This window comes from Mus caroli, unplaced genomic scaffold (genome assembly GCF_978045245.1).
Source record: "Mus caroli unplaced genomic scaffold, Mus_caroli_1 scaffold_14, whole genome shotgun sequence".
Classification (NCBI taxonomy): Eukaryota; Metazoa; Chordata; class Mammalia; order Rodentia; family Muridae; genus Mus; species Mus caroli.
This window is the reverse complement of record NW_028227269.1, coordinates 45222539-45233380: the sequence shown is the minus strand read 5'-3', so window position 1 is coordinate 45233380 and position 10842 is coordinate 45222539.

Genomic DNA, 10842 nt, shown 5'->3' with positions numbered 1-10842 from the left:
ACACACACTGAACTCTCATTGAGATGAGCATCAATAAATTGATTGACCTGAGAGATACATATTGATTTGAGCAAGCCCAAGGTCTGGATTCACATTAGACAATTCTTCTTGATATTTTCTAAGATGCAAAGTCAATAAATGAATTGTTATATTTATATTCTGAGTAATTTCCCCAGTCGTCAGGCAAGTTAGACTTCTCAATCCATTATGGAGAGATGCTACCCACCTTACATTTATATTCTGTGTCCCCCCTAAAAATGTCCAAATGGAGTATATCTCATATTTGCTACACAAATAATTGAAATTTTAATAACACTGAATAATATTACAATTGAGTATTAACTTAATATTCAAAATCTTTCTTTTGCAAGATTTCCTTTTTTATATTACCATTTTAGTATTTTATGCTATGAAGCTAGTATATATGGTTATTGTAGTTAATCAAGAAAAAATAAGTTAATTATTATTTAAACATTCCTTCATGATTGTTCACTGGCAATTAAAATGATATGTAGACATTTCCATAAACTGTTCTGTTGTGATTGAGAAATTACTCTAGCATTTTAACCAGAAGTACTAGACTCCCCTCTACAAAGGTAATATGCTACTATGTCCCTAAGCATTTACAGTTCTTAGGTTCAATCTAGTCTCCAGAGGCTGGAAAATACTATCATTCCATGCTCTGATCTTGGAACAGGCACCAAGAGATTGATGGAGAATCCTGAGGTTGATAGCTTCAGTTTCTGAAGGAGTGTCAGTAGTGAATTAATGTAGATAGTAGTCCACATTTTCTATTGCTTACTGTGAAAACCATCTGACAAACAGGAAGTTTATGCTACAAAGGTTTACTTTAGCTGACAATTTTGTGCTGCAATTTGTCACTACAGGGAAATCAAGACAATAACGTGAAACATCTTATCACTGTGAATCCACACTATGAAGCTAAGAGAATGCATACATGTTCACTTGCCTGCATATTTACGCTCAGTTCAATATCTCCACTCATTTAATTCAAGAACCCCTGCCTATTCTACACCCTCAGTCAACTGGGTCTTCCAAAATCAATTAATTTCATAAAATCAATCTCACAGGCAACCCAATGAAGACAATCTTTCATGAGATTCTCTTTCCAGATGATCTTAGATTATGTTGAGTTGATAAAGTTAATGATCTCAAGAACTAATGGGCATCTTAAACAGTGTCTCAAAATATTCCTGTTACTGTCACAATAAAAGTTGATCCAAGAAAAGCAGGAGAAACAATTCTTCCCATTTTTCAAGAACATGGTGGTATAACCTAGAATATATGATGCCATGAACCATGTGGCAACCACTTCTTGCTTGACTGCCATCTTCACCAGGTAGGTAGCATTCTCGGCATGTTAAGCCTGACATAACTAAATGTTGACAAAAATAAGTAACTATAACCCACACAAGTTTCTTTCCTTCTAATTCTAGTATCCAGAAGTTCTATGGGGTTCAACAAAGTTGGTACCTTTCAGGGCTTCTCTTTCTGTCTTAGAGGTGGTGAATATCTTCAGTATCTATTTGTCTTCTCATTGGCTGTTGCTGTATCTTACATTTCTTCTTAGAGGCATATCTGACACAATGAATAATGGCACACTCTAATGTTCTTATTTTCCCTTAGTTTCCTCCTTTCAATACTCTATTTTCAAATATGGTCACTTTCTAAGGCTGATGTTGTAATTGGGGATGGCGCCCTAATGAAGCCCTAAGGGAACAGGAGAAGAGCCAGCTTTATTCACATTAACAAGGGAACACTACAGGTATAATGAAAATTTTGCATAATTTAAAGATATTTAAATGAATCCCCATATAATGAAACTATCTCACCCAGACAAAAGGAAAGACAAAATACCAGCATATATCAGAAGTACTGCATAAGCACTGTATCTAATCTACTTCTTCAGGGTATGCTTCTTACAACCTCATGGGATTGCTCTGTTCTGGAAAGTTTTGATTAGAACACTGATAGAGCTAGAGAAATTACCCAAGGAGCTAAAGGGAACTGCAACCCTATAGGTAGAACAACAATATGAACTAACCAGTACCCCGGAGCTCTTGTCTCTAGCTGCATATGTATCAAAAGATGGCCTAGTCGGCCATCACTGCAAAGAGAGGCCCATTGGACTTGCAAACTTTATATGCCCCAGTACGGGGGAACCCCAGGGCCAGAAAGGGGGAGTGGGTGGGTAGGGGATTGGGGGGGTGGGTATGGGGGACTTTTGGGATAGCATTGAAAATGTAAACGAGGAAAATACCTAATAAAAATAAATTTTACAAAATTTCGGTTAATTAAGCACTATGTAAAGTATCTCTGGGAATGGTTGTTACTCCTTTTTGTTTCTTAAGCATCTCCTTTAAAGTGTGCTTAGTTCTCTCTATAACTGCTTGTCCTGTAGGATTGTGTGGTGTAATATTCTTTATATTATAATATGCAAAATGCTTCATTTTATTAAAGACATATGCTGGAGCATTGTTAGTCTTAACTTCCAATAAATATGTAATTTCAGAACGTGTACATATTTTAATTTTCCAAAATTTGAGGAATAAAAATCATTGTTTTTTTTTTAAAAAAAAGAAAATCAAAGCATTGTCCAGGTTTTGTAGGTCATGCATGTTATCACAAAACTCCATAGGTAATGCAGAAAAGTTCCAGGCAGAAGATGTCGGTCTGGTCTACATTCAGACTTCAGATCCAGCCTACTTTGTGAGATCCATTAAAAAATTTAAAATAAAAACAAACACTGACCAAATAGTGTTTAAATTTTGACTTATCTACTTACATAATTTGAAATTACAACCAAATTTTTGTGATATGTAAGTTTTGTTTTCGTTCTTATAATATGAATAATAAAATTTGGCTCAATTAGTAAAAGTGGCTTGATGAAAAATGATGTCAACAAACAATTTATGCAAGTAATTATTTCTATAAATGATAAAGCTGCTTTCAAGAGCACATCTGTCTTCATTTCAAAGTAAAACTATGAGTTTAACCTTAAAGACATCAAGACTGCATTGATAATATAGTAATAAGTGTATATCTACATAAACTTCAGATGATGATTGTCAATCTTCTTCATTATATACTTGCTTAATACTATGAAAAAGTCATTAAGTAAAAGTGAATACACTAAGGAATGTATATATATTAATACTCTATTAATACACATACATATGCTCCTATATATTTGATTCTCATATATATTTCATTACATATACATGTGTATACTTCATGTATGTATCCATATGGTAGTCTCAAAAAAATCTGTAATAAATGTTTTTTTCCTCTCATAAATAAGCATTAGAAAAACAATCACAAATTAGGTATTTCCTGTATAAGTATGTGAGAAGACTGGTACAGCTAAGTGACCAGTGATTGAACTCTGGTGTTTGTAATGTTGCATGGCTAAGCATTTGACATACACTTTTGCACCATTAACCATGTGAAACAGACTCTGATTTTGCCTTACAGATGCAGATGGTTCTCAGAAACACCATCTCTCTTAAAAGTGGGTGAGCCATGCTTCCAAACAAGTTCTTCCCAACTTCAGAATGCAGACTCTCGAGGATTCCCTCTACACTTTCTTACTGCATTTCATCACCAGTGCTGACATATTCAGAAAACCTACCTGCCTGTGCTATAGTTTCAAATTATTTCAACCATGTTCCCTTTTCCCACTTGATTTATTTAGTTGACTATCACTATTTCAAAGGACCTGAGGTGTCCAGAAGACATTAATAAGTGGCAGCATCAACAAGGGAGATGCAGGTACCTACCCATCCTCTCATCACTATCCTCTTTTGCTTCAAATTTAGGATGATTTGTTAGTCACTGGAAGAAATATGATTACATATGCAAATGAAACTGACAGATGTGATTGCTTTCTCTTATCAAAATGGTACAACCTCAATTAAAAGGACAGGGAAGACCGGGAGAGAGGATGATGAACATCAAAGAATGACAGTTCTGGAACAAGCAATGAGAATAAGCAAATACTCGCAGAACCTTCCTGTCACTCAGTGGAATGTCTTCCACAGTAGCAAAGTGCTTAGTGAATCTGAATAAATGATAGAGGTGATAATGTCGGTGGTCCTCACCTGCAAGTTTTGGTATGCCACAGCAAATTCAGAAGCATCAACTCTAAAGATGCTTAAACACTATGAGTTCTATTTGATCGTCATTTGAGTCTTTCCTGAATTGTTCCTGATTACTTGAAACATTTGATTCACTAGAAATATGTGAATATTTCTGAACTTTAAAGATTATATAACATATGTCATGGAGCATCTTGAGGATGTCATGGCTTCTAGAGAATACATTAATAAAAAATAGGATGTTACTTTAATACAATTTGTCACTATTCACCCCAAATCTTCCCTGATAGATTTTCATGAAACTGTCTTGTCACATTTACACAGGCTTTGTTTAATCTTCTCACCTAACCTTTCAAGAACCTAATTAAGTACTTCCAAAAATACTAGCATATACTTCATAGAAATTGAATTTTCATTACCAAAACATGTAGATAATAGCATGCACTGTTATAAAGAAAGACAAAGTGAAGATGTCAGGTTGAAAGAGATAAAAGATGGAAAGAAAATTACTGTGTCATCAAAAAGATAATAAAGTTTAAAAGAAAAAAGGTAAGACATTTTGGAGGATATATAAAACAGCTTGATGAGAGCCGATGAAAAAGATATAACTTTGGTGAAGGAAATGTCACTAGATGGATATTGTTTAAAGCTTAAAGCAATATTTTATCTTTGCCTTCCTAGTCACACACACACACACACACACACACACACACACACACAAAAGAAAGGATCTAAACAAGCAATATCAGTGTTCCCCCATGACAAATTGGAATGCAAATTGTATGGCATTATCTCTATAGGGTAAAACCTAACATTATGAAAATATGACACTGAGAAATAATGTTGATATTTTGGGAAATATTTTGAACTTTGGTGCTATGTGCAGATGTAACAAATACACCTTTAAGTTACTGAAAATGATGCATCTGCATGGATCATACTAATGTCTTAACAAAATCACTCACAGTCATATCATTATATTATGAAAGGCTAAGATTAGTCTCAGTTACAGTGGTTAAACTAAATCACCAAAGATATATCGCCTTGTGTTTTCAAAATATTATCTTACCAAATATTTATACATCAAATATATGCAGTAACTACTAATCATGGAATACTGTCATAACAGACTGACAATGTGGAAATTATTTACAGCACCAATTATAGACAAGATTGTGAAGAATCAGGTATTCTAAAGCAAAGATGATATTCATCAAACTATCAATAACTATAAGTATTATTTGAACAGTAAATTCCATGCCTAAGAGTTTATAAATAGAGGATTACAATAAGATATATTTGTGCCAGCACTGAATGCATTTATTGCTTTCTGTTGTTGTGACCAAATATATGACAAAAAGCAACTTGGAGAAGGAAGGAAACACTACACAATGGCACAGAGAAACATTCATTTTAAACAAGAAGAATAATGTTATAGTAAGGAAAGATTGGACCTACCAAAAGCCAGTAGGATAAATACAGAGTTAACTCACAATTTGGGTGTTTATTCCATTATGGTGGGAGAGACATAGAGTTAGGAACACGAGGCAGCTGGAAACAACTCATCTGTAGTTGAGAAGCAGAAAGGAATTAATGCTAGTGCTCAGCTCAATTTGTTTAGTTTTCTGTTTGTTTGGTTGGGTTTTGTTTTATATTCAGCCTGAGAGTCCCGTCTATGAGATGGTGCCCTTTATACCCACACTCTGAGTCATGCCTGCTCAGTTAGACTTCTGTGGAAAAGCCCTCACAGCCATAGAGAAAACAAAGCTTCCAGGTGGTTCTAAGTTTAGTCATATTGATGATGAAGACTCGCTATGACAAGTGTAGCTTTTCTTAACTCGATACTGTAACACATCACTTTTAAATCACAACATTCCACCCTACTTTCTCAAAGACTCATGGATGCTTCATAATGAACAATGCACTCAGATCATTATTAAGATCATTACTAAGAATCCCGCAAAGCTTAATTTTAACATTGTACCACATAAGTGAATGTATCACTTTTGATTTTAGAGATAGGCCCATCTTATCTAAAAGATTTCTACATTTCCATCAGTATTAGAATTTTAAGGAAGCAGCTTAGTTGGTAGAGTGCTTGCCTAGCGTCCATGAAGTATGTTCTGGCTTTTATCCCCATAACCACAGAAAGCTGGATAGTGGTGCACTTTTGAAATCCCTGTACTTCAAAGGTAGATCAGTTCAAAGATCAGTTCAGGGTCATTTTTAGCTACATGTTGGGATAGAGGCTACACTGATATACAAAACCAGACCAATCTTGGGTCAGGCGTGGTGGTGCACACCTTTAATCCAAGCACTTGGGAGGCAGAGGCAGGCAGATTTCTGAGTTCGATCGAGGCCAGCCTGCTCTACAAAAACAAACAAACAAACAAACAAAAACAAAACAAAAAAAAACACAAACCAAACCAAACCAAACCAAAACAAAACAGAAAGACCAATCTAACCTCAGGGGGAAAAAAATCAAATTGTAAAGACAGATTGTAGGTTTTTAAAACTCATAGAACAGTATCTGAATGTGTTCCTCTCATGATTTTTAATCTGTGAGAACAGTTAGATGGGTTCATGATATATAATCAAAATAATATATTTATATATAGTAATATTCTGAATTATAATCAAATAAAACATATTCGATTGAATATAATGAATAATTATCAGTACTACTTTACTTTTAGGCATAATTTGGGGCAAGAAGAATGCTCCAGGCAAATCTCTGACTTACTGATTTTCTGCTGCAGGTTTAGCCACTCTGCTCTTCCTGGCTATCTTTTTATAATATTTTAATTTACTGGTCTCTGTGGAGGTAAGGAATATGTGTCCCAAAGTTCTCCTTCTCTGTTAACTATTGTTTTTCAGCCAATAATCCCAGGGATGCAAAGTCAACACATCACAGGATGATCACAGGAGAAAAGAAGTAATAAACTATTGTAGCTTACCTGATAGACTAGATAAAACTTGAAATAACCCAAGAGTTAGCTATATCCATTAACTCTTGTGATACTATCATCCAGGCATTATTTGAGGTCAATAAACAAATCATTATTTATATATTGGATTATTTCTATCTTAGTTAAATCTAGCTGCTGTGATACAATATAACAGCTGGGTGGCTTAAAGTGACAGAAATTTATTTTTCACAGTTCTGAGGCTGGATATGTTGCGACCATAAAAATAGACAGTAGTTGATCTCTTAGCCTAGAACTAGTGAAGCAGCCTGTGCTCCTTTCCATAGCCAATGCGAACTATGGCCAACACAATCAAACAATGAAAATTTGAGTGACAACAGGGAGATTTCTTGCCTTCAATATTTCCCCCACACTAATTTAAATAATCATTAAGTTGAAATAAACATCCCAAGAAAAGCTAAGAAGGTTGTGATTGAGATGATTACTGAAGACTCCAACCTAGGCTAATTATAATTACTCAGATTCCTTCCTGATATTTAAATAGATTTCACTGAAAGAATTCTGATGAAAGCTGCTATGAAACGGTAATTCAGTGTTGTGGGCACTATAGAGGAAGGAAGATCCCTTCTGGCCTCAGGACAGTGAAATGTTTAGGGAAACATTTATATGAAGGGAGAAATGCTAATGACTAGAAGAAAGGAATTTAGAGGAGGCAGAAAACAGGTAGAAACTCAGCCGTTCTCTTATTTCTTTATTGAACACATTTTGTATAAAATATATTTTGATCATGGTTCCTCCTCCCTCACCTCATCTTGGATCCTCCTCTACTTCCCATATATCTATCAACTCTAGTTCTCTTTCTTTAGAAAACAAACAGAAAAAATGAAAACAAAACAAAAAATAATCACAAAAAATATATGAACACAGACAAACACACAGACACAAAAACACAAAAACACACACACAAACAAAACCCATAAAACCACAAATCAGAATCCATAATAAACAAGCAAAAGACCAGCAAGAAAAAGATGAAATAAAGAAATCATAATAATCTTCAAAAACCCCTGTGAGTTCTCCTTTTGTGTTGGTTATCTAGTGCTTGGTATAAATTAAATATTCAAGCATGACTTATAAACAGAGTGAGACTCTATTGGAGAAAACTAATTTTTCCTTTGCAAGCAGTAGTTAACTGGAATGAAATTCTTGGCTGGGATTAGGTTTTATGTCTACATGTTTTTCTATTGTGGGTTTCTCTTTTGTTTCCCATCTACTTCAAGAGAAAGGTTGTTCAAAGATGTCAGCTCTCTTCTTACATTAAAAATAAAGACAAAAGCAGACAGAGAGCAGAAAAGCAGATAGACAGACAGAGAACTCAATGAAGACATGACAAGAACCCATCATTTAGTAATGTGAAATATACCCACTAAGTACAAAAAAATGTTGAATAGAGACAAGGAGGCACTGAGCGGGAATCTGATCTCAAGATGGGGTGATTAGTTTACTCCTGGGCACTGGCTGCTAAAAATTACAGCCAGTATTTCTCTACTGATGCATTATTTATATTTTGGGTGCTGAATTTCTCTATTGTAGTGCTGCTTATCAGTGGACATTCAATAAACAGGCTGTGATGTGGAAAAAAATGTTATAGCCTGCTGATCATATGTAAGTGTTGTACTGGAATTCCAAAATCTTAAAATATATACCCTAATTATTGTTATGCATACATATCTATTCAGTTCAGAAGACAGAAAAACTGTATATAAAATATCCATTTTATGAACAGCACTACTCTAAAATAAGAAATAGCCATTAAAAAACACTATAGGCATATTTCTAGCAACAATAAAGAATCAATACAAAGAACCAATATGTGTCTATATTTGCAGTCTGTTCTATTCTCTTACAGTGACACTGGATGCTTAAGCTTTAGCAGAGTTTAATTTCCCTCTCTTGCCCTCTTTTCCCCATCTTCTACTCCCCCTACTCTTTCCTTCCATTCCTAAATAGTTCTATAAAGGAAAACACAAAACTTTCTATGTATTATAATTCTCCCAGCAATAAGGATTTTATTGTCAATCTAAAAACAGCTGACATAGCCTAAAAGTAGGACCATAAAAATAAAATACAGCTCACATATTCCACTTGCCACACTTGAAAGAAATGAGATGTTCTCCCAATTGTTATGGCAGCTGACAGTGCTACATTTGGGAATTTGCAACAAAGGAAAGAGGAAAAGAGATCTCCAGGGTCTTAAAGCAGCTCCTCACTCTTCAGATGAAATGACTCAGTTTATAAGGCTATGTATCAGGATCCTATCTTCCTGGTGAAAAATCATCCTTCTATTTATTTACTTGACTCTCTTTCTTGATAATTAAGGACTATAAAACCAAGCCCTGCCTTAAGATTGCTAGAGTTATATCATTTCTTACTTTCTTTACTTTCTTACAGTCTAATCTGAGACTAAGATTTCTCAGTGCCAAAATGTTCCTTTCCTCTCCTTAGTAGTCTTCTCAGACATTCTAAACATTGACTATCTTTTCCAAGACTCATTCTCTCTGGAGAACACCTTGCCCCCCCCCCATTTACTTTATTGACAAATAATAAATGTATGGAACTAATTTCTTTGTTTCCCAGAAAACCATTGGGCCTGTATCTCAGGCCTCAGATCAGCATCTTTTGCATCATCTCCTACAGGATAGTGGTCCAGCCAGTTTCACTCTGTCTTCTTGAGTAATGATCGACTTTTCTCAGAGCACACTCAAATTGCTCTAAGAATGTTCTTCCTCATGTTCATCTCTCTAGTTTTCCTCTGATAATTTTTTCTCATTGATTTACTTATTTATTCACTTAACATCTGATCACAACCCCTCTCTTTTCCCAGTCTTACCTTGTAGCCTGCTTTTCTCCATTCCCTTCTCCATTTCTCCTCAAAGAAGTGAAAAACCTATCTGACAAGGACTTCAAATCATTTAAGAAAAAATTGAGAAAGATATCCGAAGATGGAAAGATCTCCAAAGCTCATTGATCTGTAGGACTAATATGGTGAAAACGTCCATCTTACCAAAAGCAATTTACAGATTCAATGCAATCCCCACCAAAATTCCAACATAATAATTTATAGACCTTCACAAAGCAATTCTCAATTACATATGGAAAAACAAAACAAAACAAAGCGAAACAAAACAAAAACAAGGATAGTTAAAACAATCCTAAAAAATAAAAGTTCTAAAGGTCTCATCATCTCTGAGCTCAAGCTGTACTACAGAGCAATAGAAGTAAAACTACATGGTATTGGTCCAGAGACAGACAGGTTGAATCAACTCTAAGACACAGAAATAATCCCACACATAAAATAGTCACAAAAGACAGACAGAGCAAGGGAACGGTGAGGGAGAGGGAATGGGGAGGAAAATAGAGGGATTAATGATCAGGTATGGTCAGAGAAGGGGAGATGGCCAGATAGCCATGAGAATTAGTGGGCATCTGCAGCTAGCAGTGGTGGGGGTGAAACCCAAGGACATGCCAGATACCTGTGATAAGGGAGGCTCCCAAAAATACATGGGGGAGATCTTATCTGAGACTCCCAACAGTGGAGATATGAAACCTGATTTGGCTGCCTCCTGTAACCAGGCAGGACTCTCAGTGGAGCCATAGGAACACCAACCTACAAAGCTTTCAACCCAAATTTTATCATCCCTACAAAAAATGCAGGATTGGAGGATGGAGCAGAGACAGAGGGAATAACCAAGCAATAACCAGTCCAATTAAAGACCCATTCCATGGACAAGCACCAG